The sequence below is a fragment of the Diabrotica undecimpunctata genome, chromosome 8 (genome assembly GCF_040954645.1).
Source record: "Diabrotica undecimpunctata isolate CICGRU chromosome 8, icDiaUnde3, whole genome shotgun sequence".
Taxonomy (NCBI): Eukaryota; Metazoa; Arthropoda; class Insecta; order Coleoptera; family Chrysomelidae; genus Diabrotica; species Diabrotica undecimpunctata.
This window is the reverse complement of record NC_092810.1, coordinates 63,945,349-63,960,169: the sequence shown is the minus strand read 5'-3', so window position 1 is coordinate 63,960,169 and position 14,821 is coordinate 63,945,349. Positions and strand designations below refer to the sequence as shown.

The window sequence follows — 14,821 nt, the reverse complement described above, 5'->3', positions numbered from 1 at the left end:
GATTATTGGTATTCCTTTATTTTCTTGAAATCGTTTCTTATTTAAGAATTCTACTGAATAGTTTTCATCACTAGAAGCGGTACAATATTGATTTGCCATTATTTCAGATATATTGCATTCGGACGTAAATGTCTGATTGTCTTTTATTAAGTACTTTATAGAGTGTTGTGAATTTTTTCCATATATACTTCTAATCATGTTCCAGATTTGACCAATTGGAGTAGATCTATTGATTTCTGAAACAAACTTTTGCCATGACTCTTGCTTGCTTTTTTTAATAATAAATCTACATTTAGCTCTTATTCTTTTAAATTCTAAATAATTTTCAGTAGTTTTATATCGTTTATATCTATTAAAAGCCGATTTAGATTCCCTTATTGCCTGTTTGCACGCATCGTTCCACCACGGTACAGGTGAATGTTTTGGATGAAAAGCTGTTTTTCCAATGGATTTATTCGCTGCATCAATGATGACTTTATTGAAAAATAATGTTTTCTCGTTAATATCTTGTTCTGAGTCTAACATTTCTCTAAGATTCATAGCTGATGAAGAAATCAATGTTGAGAACAGTGTCCAGTTGGCTTTATTTAAGGACCATTTGGTGATGTGTGTATTGTGCTTATGGTACAACAGATTGTTAACTAAGATGGGAAAGTGATCACTTCCATATAGATCAGGTAAAGTGTCCCATGATAAACTAGGTTGCAAGTTTGGTTCACAAATTGACAAATCAATTGCTGAAAACTCTCCTGTTGCAGCATTATATCGAGTATTCCTGCCGTCATTAAGTAGATTTAAATTGAGATTATTTAGGATATTTTCTATTTTTCTTCCCATTTTTGTCAATTTTTTTGAGCCCCATAATGAATTATGTGCATTAAAATCTCCCAGTATAATTCGAGGTGTAGGAATCTGACATAAAAGATTAGAAATATCTGCTATACTTGGATCAGAATTAGGTGCGATGTAAAGACTGCAGATGTTAACTTTTAGTGGACCTACTAAGCTTACCGCTACAGCCTCTAGATTTGTTATTAGAGGAATACTGCAATATTCATAGGAATTCTCGATAAAAATTGAAACTCCACCACTGGCATGTTCTTGATTTTGCCTAATTTTAGATACGCTTGTATAATTTCTCAAATTATGAATTTTGTTATTTTTAAAATGAGTTTCTTGTAGACAAATTATAGAAGGTGAATTTTGAGCAATTATTAATTGTAACATTTCTAAACGGGTATAATAACCGTTCAAATTCCACTGTAAAATAGACTTGAACGTGAGCTTATGTAGAAGGTTCTATGGAGGAGTCGCTATCGAGCTGAGGTTTTAGTTGTCGAGTAATTGAATTAATTATTTTAGTACATCGCGATTTCATTTTTTTTGATATAATGTGAGGATAGATCTCTTTTAACAGATTAAGTAAGCCTAATGTGTCTTCTGTATAAGTTTTAGATAGACTCAATTTATCTGGAGATCCTAAAGCATTTTCAAAAAAATCAGTTAGTTGTTCAAAATTTAATATCGGTGTTATAAGTTTATTAGTAATAAAATCTTTTACGGGTTCCATACTGTTAGCAATAGTCTCAGAATTATCAATAGTTTTGGATTTTTTAAGTTTTTGTATTGGTTTTGTGAAATTTTCTTTAGGTTCTTGTAAAGGTGGGGATAAAATTTCATTAAGGCTGCGCTTAGCTGTGTTTACTTCTTTACTAGGTGTATTAGTTATTTCAAGTGTATCAGTGGTATCTATTGATATGCTATTGATAGGGCATGCTAGTGTTGAGGAAGAGTTTGGGATTGATGTATGAGGTTGTGAAACATTAGGTGTTGTTGATAACTGGGTAGTTGTTATATTTGTATCTGTGCATGTAGTTTGAGAACTTGGGAATGATGTTGAGGGTGATATTTGGGATGCAGTTAATATTGGTGTAGTTAATGAAGAAGGTATAGTCGAGGATTGTAAGGAAAAGGAATTCGCTGAAGATGCTGATGTGGTCGGGACGTCATGTGGAAGAGTATTAACTACTGTATTTATAGTAGTAGTTGGCACTGTTGTTATTAAGTTTTGATTTGTACAGTATGGACAATTTGCAACAAAATGGTCAGATTGTTTACAATAGTAACACATCTGTTTTTCTAAAGATAAGAAAATACGATAAGATGTTTGTTCGTGGTTTATGACAATTCAGGGAGGAATTAATGTAGCTTCTAAAGGAGAGATAAATGTATGTCTTCGAAAGCTCAGTATATGTCTATATTCTGGGTTTGTTGTACCTATTCGTAAAAAATTAATTGGAGTTAATAAATTGAGGCCTAACTTTTTAAGTTCAGATTCTATGAAAGTGTAAGGAATACTAGGGCAAACATTAGAGATCAGTAATCTTTCATTTGGTGTAATTAAGCGTCGAGCATAAATTATTTGTTGATTGATGGTTATTCTTCCGTTGTCAGCATTCATGACAGCTTCTACTAATTCTTCACTAGCTAGGTAAATACAAATACGGTGATTTGAAATTCGTGATGAAAAAATAATATATCTTGGTTCTATAATTTTTCCCAGTGCAAGTAGATATTCCTCAAGTTTGGCGTTTTCCAGAGCATTATATAAAATAGCTTGTTTCTTGGATGGGAATTTTGGAGTTGAATTGATTAACGCTGCAGAATATGAAGAAGTTTTATGTGATGTCAATAACATTTGGGGCCTCGACGCCCCTGGACTATTAACATCATCCATTTTCGTTTTTTAATGACATCAGGTAATATAAACAATATGAACTTGTTGTGAAGTAAGTATCTAATTAGATTAAAATTACTTACAGATTTTCTCCAATAAGTTCACTAATTTTTATTTATAATAACACAACACTTTAATTATTAAGTGGATATAAATAAAAGCACAAAAACTAGGTGCGATTAGACTGGTAATTAAATACGTCCAACCTCGCCAAAGGTTCAAATCGTTCCCTAGTATTATGTTGATTTAGGCAATCGCAAAATCTTTTGGATTACTTATAAAATATGTACCTATTAGAAATCAATAGAAATAAAAATATCCCGTTTTACGGTACTTTCCAACCGTTATTTCTTTTATATTTGGTATGTGCGTATTTTCTTATTAATAATGCAAAATCAATAACGAAACAAATTATCCTTAAGTAAAGTCCTCCCAGGAAAGCAGTTCAAAAACATCAATATTACTATATTTTGAAGACAGATAAGTCCGATAAGATAAAATTATCAAAATAATTTGTTTTGTTTTCAAAGATAAAAAACAAGATAGTTTATTCATTTCAAAAAATGTATTTTCAAAACATCTTCTGATCTCTGTGTCGAACGTCAAATAAAATTTATTCTATAATTTTGGTTTATTCCTTTCAAAATATTTGATAAATTATATTTGTCCAGAGAACTAAGTAGTTAATTTTGAAATATAAACATTTATGTACGTTCTTTGAGAGAAAGTATATTATTTAAATAAGAATAAAAACATCAAAAGGTACAGTCTTTTTAAACCTTAGGGACTAAAAAGGTTTTTATTGAATTACTCACTGCCATTTTCACTTCTTTTATCAATATATCAATAACAAGAAAAGTAATGTTAAAATTTTTATAACGCTGTTTAAATAATATAAATTACTCCAATAAAATCATACTTATTTATATTAAAACTGAATATTCTCTGTGTAATTCCTAGCTAATATTTCTGTGCCGATTTAGCCAAATAAGGCCTACCCTACTTTCCGTAAGGTTTCTCAATGATTTCTTTGGATTTTGATTTAACAGGAACATCCAATGTAAAATCGTTGAACATCGTGTGTATTCGCATAGAGTGTGCGTTGTAGGTCTATTCGCGACAAGCATTTCCAGCAGGCCTAGAAGCCCGGGCTCGGTCGCAGCCCCTTTAGTTTTGCCGTTTAATTTGTATATGTATGTATGGCCAACTAAATTATCAGGCTAATACCAATTTCACCCGTCTTTAAAAGTCAACAAAAACGCGTAACTCGGTAAATAATCACGTTTAGAATATAAAATAGGATTCGTTAGACTTAATAAACTTCTGTTTTGTGACTGCTTTCCACAGTGTTGTGTGTTTGTCCTATTATTGAGGAATTCCTACATGGTTTCCATAATATAGGTTGGTCACCTGTTGTTTTACTATTAATATTAGTTAGCAGTTACTTCCCGATATGTCAGGTTGTGTACTATTTCATACATATACTGAGGAACCAGCGACGTCTTGGTAAACAATATGCATCTACCAAATCTTATAAAATAACATGCCCATAAACCACTACAATTTAGAAGAGTTCTAAATGAGTAATAAATAAATAAATAAAACATGAGTATAACTGGTTGCATTCACTATGTTATATGTACATAGAACAGGTTCAAAGTACTTTAAGTAATCAGTACTGATCAGCTGCTTAAAAATTCTGTAGGTACCTACTTAATTTAAATAATAACATTCTCCTCGCAAAATATCTATCAGCAAATATACAATCATGTGTATCTATATTTGTTTAACTTTACATTATCTTATTCTCAATGATAAATAAGAACAAATGACTGCCAAATTGATATCTTCCGGTAGCAAAATATTTACCATATTTCCAGTACATTTTAAAATCTTAGTGATATTGATTTTGGCGCTCATTTGGTCAACAATTAACTGACTTTGTGTACACTTGTAAAGTCGTGCAAATTGTATATCTGACATAAGAGAAATATTGACTTTATAATTATTATTCGTTACTTCTACCAAAATATTTTAATCATTTATTTGTTTTCAACACCATGTGAATTTCAGTAAATTATAATCGGAATTTGTGTTTAGAGTACATTATATATTTATAATTGTTTGTACAGGGCGTCCTAGTTTTATTATGATCATTTTAAATCAACTTCATATAAATTAAATTGTAAAAAACGCTTTGTACGTGAACTAAGGGCTCTTTAAAGATGGCAACCTAACGTCGAGTATATTAAAATATTTATGTTTTTTAAGTAACCACATTTTTTATGTTTATCCACCAGAAAGTGCCTACTTGTAAAACTTTAAATACTCGTATGTTTCTGAATTGGTAATACGCGGCTCGTTTGAGACGAACATTGGACATATTTATTCATAATTGTGTTTAAATTTCGCTACCTACATACCATTCAATTTAATAAATATTGATTTTTTTTTATACTAAACATGCTTCTGTCTAAAGTCGCTATGACGCACCGTTTTCGAAAAAAATCGATTCAAACTTTTCATGAAGAGAATATCTCCTACAAAGTTCATGCACGTACTTGATCAGCTGTTCAACTGCACGCTGTCACAACCGTACATCTTAGCCCAATTTTCCGAATAGGTATTAGAGGGCATAGAGCAATTTAAAAATTAAAATGAATCGGTATTTTATGTTTACAGGGAGGAAATGAATAGTAGTCGTTGACCAAGTAAATAATTTTGCCTATTTAAAAGTGTTAAGCTTAGGGCACCATTCTAATACACCGTTAAATACATTTTTTCATCTTTCCGGCAATAAATTTAATGCGACAATTTCGACGGATTATTGTAATTCTGACGGGAGTTGAAACACATCATACATCATTATTTTATGAATCGATTTTTTAATCTTTAGTAAAAAATTCATAATAGTTCCTTCGCACAGTTTGGGAGTATTTTGACAGATTTATTGTCGGATTGGCTATGGGCATATCTTCTATAATTACAAATTGAATGAGACTTCGTAAGATACAATCGGTCAATTCCTTTTCGAGATACGTTTAATATTGTTTATGAAAATTCGCAAATGTTTATAAATTTTGCAGGATCAGAACTTTTTTTTAAAAGATAGAGGTCTAGTTCTAAGCGAATTATCTTCTTGGTCGATTATATTTTTATGTATCCCTTACTTATTAATTTCTTTGAAATAGGGGCAACTTTTGCGTTATAAATTAATTAAAATACAGCGCTCCCTATACGTTACACACATTTTTACCTTATTGATTCTTATAGCTAAAATCAAGACAAAGATTAAAAAATAAGTTTTCTTCTACGACCAGTAGAAGTGGAGTTAGCTTAATTTGATTAAATTGTAGTAGAGGTTGGGGCGGTTGGGCTACTGCCCTTCATTTCCACTCTGACGTCGTTCAGCTTGAGAACGGCTGGTTGGACTGTAGCTCAAGAAGTAAATAATAAAGGGTTTAGGCAGAAGGTGAATTATTAAAAAGACCTTAAGCTTATAGTGTCTAAACGACTTCCAAAGGTCATCATTCCAAAAGGGCTTTAGTCACGTATCTCTGTTACTATCGGGCCAATCGTGACGTGCGGGGTATTATTATATTAAAACAAGATTTATCTAATATAACACAATGACAAATAAAAATCAAACATAGCTGCACGCCATAAAGACCTTAAGCATATTTTAATTTAAATTAGGCTAAATAATTTTTAAATACATAAGAACAAATTTAAGGATTAATTTGCAAACTTATTAAAATTAGAAGGTTTTTGTACTGTCAATATTACACCTAAAAATCAACTTTTGAACTCAAGAGGCAATGACACAAGTTTTATTACTCAATTGTTAAATTCAAATTTAATAAGAGAAAATGTATACTTAAGTAATTAGAGGATCAGAAGACGTTTGAAGGGGATATAAATTTTATATGTATACAGAAACAATGAGCAGAGAATTGATGTAAATAAATATAAAGTTGTTATTTATAAACAAAAAACGAATACTCAACTCATTGGAACAAGAGTCGTGTTTTAATTTTATATTTAATAAATTTCTCGAGCAATAAACTTCAAAATATTTTAAATTATTTTTTAACGGTTTGCAAAAGAATAAGAATATTGTATAATTTTACTTACATTTTGACCTTAATAGAACGATATATTGTTTATTTTAAACAATCTGTACACAGTTTTATTATAACTAACAACAATTAAATTAATAAAGTTTTGATTATAAAAAATAATGTAAGTAGTTCTCTACGTAGCTACACTACTAAACAAGCGTCTTTTTTAATCTTTAACTTATTTTTTTTTTCTCTTTCTAAGCTAATTCTTTTTTAATTATTAATTCCTAATACTAATATCCCTATAAACAGACAGAGAGCATGTTTTACCTGGTTGGGTCATTCTTGCAGCAATGAACTCCGCTTTTTTATAAATAATACTGTTGTTCTTCGGCAACCATCCGGCTAGACCCTGATCAGGTGGTCGATCAGTTTATGGGTTTGTCTGAACATCCTCTGGACCCTGTTTTTCTTGAGGATGTCCCTGGTCTTACGGAGTCTTCTTGTGGCCTGGTGAAAGAAGTACCTGGTCCTTTTCTCGGCCACCTCCCTCAGTGGTGTGTACTGGAGCCTTTCTTTGATGGTTGCATTGGTTATTCTTTCTTCCCATGTTGATCCGTCTCTGATCCTGTAGCATGATGTCTCTGTGGCTTCAAGTCTCCTCCAGTTTTTATCCGCTATTGAACTCCAAACTGGGACTGCATACCGATCTAACGTAGGCCTGGTACAACTGGATCTTCTTGGCCTTCGTTAGTGGACTGGTCCTGAAAATATAGGGGAGTATTAGTTTTTTTAGCAGCATTAGCTTTTACCTTGGTTTTTTGTGTATGCAACCGGAAGTTTAGTCTTCTGTCAAGGTGGACTCCTAGATATTTAACTGAATCTACTGCTTGGATCCTGTTTCCTCCTACTGTTATTTCATGCACTGGTGGGTTGTGTTCCTGTGTGAATATGATGAACTGCGTCTTCTCTGCATTGATTTTTATCTTCCGTTTGTCTGTGAACTCCGTGATTTTTCCAAGGTGATTTTCCATATTCCTGATGATTCTTCTGTCATCCTTTCCGGTTGCATACATTGCTGTATCATCCGCGTAGAGGGCTGTAGAAGTTTTTGGATCAGTTGGAGGATCTGAAACAAAAATATTGTATAAAATGGGCGAGAGAATACTGCCCTGTGGCATCCCTTTCCGGATTTTTTGGATCATCGACATCTTTTGGTCTGCTGAAACTTGAAAAGTTCTATTAGATAAATACATATCACAAATGTTAATTAAGTCGTGAGGAAGTTCAGCTTTGTGCATCTTGAAGGTTAGTGCTTTTTTCCAAACCGTGTCGTATGCTTTTTCTATGTCCATTATGGCCATTCCTGTCCTTTGTTTCCTGTTGAATCTTATCTTCGTATCGCTGATTATTCTGGCTATCTGAAGTTCGCAGTTTCTTCCTTTTCTGAATCTGAATTGTTCTGCTTGGATGATTCTTCTTCTTTCTGCGTGCTTCATCAGCCTTTTGTAAATGATTTTTTCCAGGATTTTTCCGATTGTTTCTAGGAGAGAGATTGGCCTGTAGCTTTCTGGTCTTCTACCATCCTTCCCAGGTTTTAGCAGGGGGATTATCTTGGCGTGTTTCCAGTTGTTTGGGAAGTGTCCATTTTCCATAGTACAGTTGTACTATGATCTTCTTTGGTAGCTCCTTGAGGGTGATGTTGTGTATTCCTTCTGGTCCTGGTGTTCTGCTTCCTTTTAGTTTCCTGATGATTTTGGCGACTTCATTTGGGCTGGTGTAGTCTTCTTGGTGGTGCTGGGAATAGAGGAAGGGTCATTTATATTATACCGTCGATGGTGACGTGGATTAGGTGAAGGTTGGCGTAGGGGTTAGCGTGGTGCGAACATTTCTGATAGTAGGATTGTGGTTGACGGGTGGAGCGGACGGTATATTTTTTCATGAGAGTTCTCCAAGTCGAAGGTCACCGTATGCCGTCATCTATTTTATTGAGACAATTTGATCATTTTTAAATTTCTATGGATTCTCGAATAATTCTTGGTTTATAGAAGCGGATGGGGGCTATGGTTCTGGAGTTTCCAAAATCCAAAATTTGTGATCTGTATGAAGATGGTGTTGACCTAGAGCTGAAATTGAGTCGGAATTGCGAACAGAAATGGAATGTTAATAAATCCGACTTTGGATTCTACGATTTGTTTGGCCTATATAGGATCGGGGGCAGTATGTTCAAGGAATTTCATAAACTCCATGTTATTCATTTGGAATGTTGTCTTTGATTGATCGGAGAAGAGATGAAAATTTTTGTTGGGTGGTAAATATTTTCTTTATTCCTCTTGATTTTAGCATTTTATCGATTTTGTCAGTGACACCGTTGATGTAAGAAAGAAAAGCTTTCGTATGATGAGGGTTTGAGTCTTTGGTTGAGATTGAGTGGAGATTTATGTCTGTGGATGCTCCTATTGATGTGATTTTCACGGTAACCGTTTTGGATGAGGGCTTGTTTTGAACTAGAGAGCTCAGTGGGACTACTTGCATCATCGCAAAGGCGTATTGATCTGGGGACAAGCGTATTAATGACTGTACTTAACGATTGGTATGGGTGGGTTTTCGATTAACAGAGTGATAAAAACCTTGATTGATTTTTCTTTATGGTAACGTCGAGAAACGGTAGGGACCATTCAGATGGGTTTGAAAAGACACCAAAGCATGTACCCATGATATGGATCAAATGACGAATGTATCGTCAACATATCGTAACCAACATGTGGGTTTGAGCATTGTTGTGGATAATGCTCGAGTCTCGAAGTCGTATAATTGATTTTGGAAGATGAAATAAGTGTTGGGCATACAATGTTTAATTAGAGATAAGTGGTTTTGCTGGATACTGTATTTAGCTTTCAGAATATTTAGAGTTTCGTTTATAGGAATGTTTGTAAAGAGGGTAACGATATCGAAACATACTAGAATGGCTCACGGTGAGATAGGGTATTGTTTAAGAAGTTCGATGAGATGAAAAGAATTTTTGACAAAGGATGTAGCTGTTTCAGCGAGAGGTTTTGGCCAATGGTTGTTTAGGGCAGTTGTATGAACAGACAATGGGACGGAGAGGAATATCGGGTTTGTGAAGAGTTCCCCACCACCGAGCCAATTCGGTTACCCGAAAAAACAGTCAACTTTACTTACGTCCTCATAAAATATAGGCCCTTAACTATTGAATGGCGCCAATTTTAATTCTTAATTCTTAATTGTTGTAAACAAACCAGCTGTGATTTTTTAAACAAATTAAGCTAATTTAACTTCTATTGGTCGTAGGAAACTTAAAAAAAATATTTTTGACAAAAGTTATCAATTCAAAATCTAATACTTAATGGGGAAAAATTAACATTTTTTGACCTTCAATCATTAATTCTGCATAAACTATTGGGTCAAATTTAATGTAGCATAGCTCAAATCAAAGCTTTTTAATGTACTTTTATAATATTGTACTCATTTTACCCTACAATGTTGATTTAAAACCATAAAAATAAAAATATTAAAAAAACACCGTTGTTTGCACCTTAAAAGTGCCATAAAAAATTATAACCTACAGTTTGGAGTTACAAATACTTGAAGGTCACTTCAGCATGATCTTCACAACGCCAGAGAACAACCGAATGTGTGTTCGATTATTCTATGATAACGCTGTGCTGGTTTTAAAAGTTCACGAATTAATACTCAAAATCATTAATTTTTGTCTCTACAGCTTGGACTAATACGCAGTTGGAACTGGGATCAGCGAACCGACTATACCATAAAATTTTTCGCTTCAATTTAAGTCATGAATTCGACTATTAGATGACAGCAACTGCCTACTAATAAAATGTAAATTAAAAATTGCAATTGTTACATCAACGTTTAACATTTTGGAAGAATACTTTGGCGCTACTTGATACCGAATTTGTTTCGGTGATTACATTTGCCATTCATGACATGACGTCTGTCAAAATTTTAAGTTTTAAAAACAATTAGTTTGGTTTTTACAGCCGTCAAAAGCAAGCAAATTTTGTGTTTTCGGAGAAATGGAAAAAGTCGAGTATCGTTCGGTGATTAAGTTCCTCCACAAAAAGGGTAAAACGAATGTGCAAAGCCGACCTGGACGAAGTTTATGGTGAGGTTGCACCTTCGTTAGCAACGGTAAAATTTTGAAAAGCTGAATTTGTTCGTGGTCGTACAAGTGTTTTTGATGATGAGCGTCCCGGGAGGCCAAATGAAGTCACCACGCCGGAAATGATCAACAAAGTCCATGACATGATTATGACAGATCGTCGAATTAAGGTCCGCGAGTTAATAGAGGTCCTAAACATTTCCTACGAATGCGTACACAACATCATTTACCATCATTTTGACATGAAAAAGTTATCCGTGCGATGGGTGCCGCGTTTGCTGACAATCGATCAAATGCAAAAACGTGTGACCACTTCGGAGATACGGCGCGATCCGAAGGATTTTTTTCGCCGATTTATCACCGTTGATGAAACCTGGGTGCATTATTACACACCGGAAACCAAAGAACAGCGAAGGGCCGCCGAAAAAGGCAAAGAGTAGAAATTCGGCCGGCAAAGTGATGGCGACTGTTTTCTGGGAAGCGAAAGGCATCGTCCACATCACATCAACTACTTGGAAAAAGGAAAAACAATCAATGGTGAGCAGCATTATTGGATCGATTCGATGCCGAATTGCGTCGAAAACGCCCCGGTTTGGAACGCAAAAAAGTACTCTTTCAGCAAGACAATGCACCGGCTCACCGATCGGCCGTCGCCATGGCAAAATTACACGAATTGGGCTATGAATTGGTTGAACACCCACCAGATCTTGCTGCCAGCGATTTTTTCCTGTTTCCAAACCTAAAAAAATGGCTCGGGGGACGCCGTTTCGCAACAAATGATGAAGTCGTCGCTGAAACCTCTGCCTATTTTGAAGAGCTCTAGCAAAAGTACTATTCGGATGGGATAAAAAAATTAGAACATCGTCTTACTAAGTGTATCGAGCTAAAAGGGGACTATGTTGAGAAATAAATCGTATTTAATTCCAAAAAACTTGTTTTTTCTATCAAAGGCTAGTTTTATATCAATCCACCCTCGTATTATTTATTTAACAGGAATAATTAACTACGGTCAATATTAAAACAATAAAAAAGTACATTGACGCAAGTAAACCAAATTATTAATTTTTTTGTGTGATCTCTGATCTTCATTTTACACGTTCGTATTAATTTTCTTGTTTTCTTGATATTTCATAAATGTTAATTGCAACAGATTATATATTAAAGACTTATTGCTACTCTTTTGGCTTTATGTCTTGAACAATTTCTGCATGTGTATCTTCATAGCTATGCATCAGCATGCATTCCTAAGTAGTTATATGATACCTTCTTGCTGAATTATTTTGCCACTCATTCTTAGTTTTCACCTTATTGGCTTTGGGAGATTTCCATACTTTTTGTTTTGTTTCTCAATATTATTATATTAAATGCAGTGGCGCACCCAGGGGGGGGGTTGGGGGTTAACCCCCCCCCCAAGACCCTATTCCGACACTGTTACTTACACATTTTAAGGACTCAAAATGGAGGTAACATCATAAAAAAAATTTTGGTGACCAACCAAAACCCCCCCAGAGGCAAATTCTAGGTGCGCTACTGATTAAATGTAAGTACTTGCTATTGACCTTGTTGATAATTTTGTCCACAATAGAAGAGGGTCGTATCTCGTGGTTGAAAAATCTCCGACAATGGTTTGGGATGACCTCAGCGGAGCTGTTTCGCAGAGCAGTCAACAAAACCATGATAGCCTTGATGATCGCCAATATCCGGACCGGATAAGGCACTGAAGAAGAGGGTCTAGGGATAAGTTTCCATGATGTATATCTCCCTCCAGCAGTATTGGCTCTGTTAGTTTGTTTTTAATTCTGGTGTGGATTTTTTATATGTTTTTAATTTAAGTACACTGTCAAATGTTTTTGGTAGATCTATAAGCCGGAAAGTTATATTCCATTGACTTTTACATGTCTAACAACAAAACTGCTTCAGTGCTGCATATTCTACATTTGAAACCTTGGTGTTTCTTCTTCTTGATGTGATTATCCGTTACGAATGTTGGCGATCATCATGGCAATCTTTATCTTGTCTGCAGCAGCGCGGAAAAGCTGCACATATGTTGTATTGAACCAGATTCTGAGGTTCTTTAACCAAGATGTTCTTCTTCTTCCTGGACCTCGTTTCCCAAATATTTTTCCTTGCAGGATGGCTTGAAGGAGAGCATATCTGGATTCATTTCGCATAATAAGTCCGAAGAACTGTAAATTTAGAGATTTGATTGGGGTCAGTACCTCTCATTTCTTATTCATTCTTCTGAGGACCTCCTCGTTTGTGACTCGGTCAGTCCACGGGATCTTAAGCATTCTCCGATATAGCCACATCTCAAATGCTTCCAATTTTCTGCACATATCTTCGTTCAAGGTCCACGATTCAACACCATAAAAAAGGACAGAGAAGACGTAGCATCGCAGCATTCTTCCTTTTGTATCAAGAGAGAGGTTGTGACTCTTGATAAAGGCCTCCATCCGATTGAAGGTGGATCTATTTTTTCCGATGCGTGCTCTAATCTCCTGGTTGTTGGTCCATTCTTCATTTATTATGGTGCCGAGGTAATTGTAGTGCGTCACTCTTTCTACAGGCGATTTGTTGACGTAGAATTGACCTTCTGTTATTCTTTTCTTGTTAAATTATCATAAGCTTTGTCTTCTTAACGTTTATATTGAGTCAATATTGTTGACTGTAATACGTGATTTTGTTCATAAGAACTTATAGGTCTTCTAAGTTGTCCGCAAATACTATGGTGTCATCTGCATATCTGATGTTGTTTAGCCGGTAACCATTTAGTAGAATACCTCTTTCAGTTTCGTGCAAAGCTTCGATAAATATTATTTCAGAGTACAGATTGAAGATTAGAGGAGACAAAATACAGCCTTGCCTCACTCAACGCATGATTTTCACATAGTCATTATGTTCACCTTCAACTCTGAGATTTGCTGTCTGATTCCAGTAGAGACTTCTAATTATTTTCAGATCTTGGTTGTTATGATCCTGTTTATTTTAGTATTTGCATCATCTTGGCGGGCTGTACTCGATCAAACGCTTTCACGTAATCAACCAGACATGCGTATACGTCGCAGTTGACGTCTCTGCATATCTGGAATAAGACTTGTACTGAGAACAAAGCCTCTGTAGTACCAACAGCATTTGTGAACCCGAACTGGTTGGGGGAAATTTGACTTTCACACAGCTTGTAGATTCTCTTATGATGAATTATCTTTAGGAATAATTTTAGGAAATGACTCATGAAACTTGGTGTTTACCCGCTAGTTAATTTGATGGTTATTTTGTTAATTATGATTTTGGTGGATGTTTCATAACAATATTATGCAGATTTATTCCTTTGTAAGTTTCAGGTATATTATTTTATCGCCCTTTTTAAACATTAGAATCATGGTACTTACTAGTTATGTTAGGTACTACATGGTACATAAGAATTGTTTGTATGCGTATTACTAGTTGTTCAGTGAGTATATTTCCACCATACACCATAAAGTTTGGTTTAGAATTTTGTCTGGACCTTCAGACTTTTGGTCTTTTAGTTTCTGTAATACTTCCTTAATCTTTTCTTTGGTGACGTTTAGACTTTTGATAATTATTTCTGTTTTTAATAGTTTTTAATAAGATTCGATCTTAGTTGACCCTAAACAATTCAGCGAGATAAGTAGTTTGATGCGGAGTTTATTGTGATTTGAGTTTACTGAAGAAGTAACGTTTGCTGGAACTATGGAAGTGTTGTTACATAGTATCAGTGAGCTGAAGTTGTCTATCAATTTTATATTCCTGAATCTGTGTTATGTCGACCTAGCGAATCTAACGCATTCATCTGCATACTTACTACAATAGTTGTCAATTTTTTACTTTTTGAATACGCTCACTCAAAAATAGTGAAAG

The 14,821-nt window shown here is 34.5% G+C and overlaps 1 protein-coding gene across 1 annotated transcript in view; it reads left to right on the top strand.

Annotated features, from left to right (window-relative positions):
- The first annotated feature begins 3,867 nt into the window (after window positions 1-3,867).
- LOC140447633 (uncharacterized) overlaps window positions 3,868-14,821 on the top strand; it is a 453,196-nt gene continuing 442,242 nt past the window's right edge. The window contains exon 1 of the mRNA XM_072540392.1: window positions 3,868-4,138. The gene's annotated coding sequence lies outside the window, so the exon portion shown is untranslated. The remainder of the gene's footprint in view (window positions 4,139-14,821) is intronic.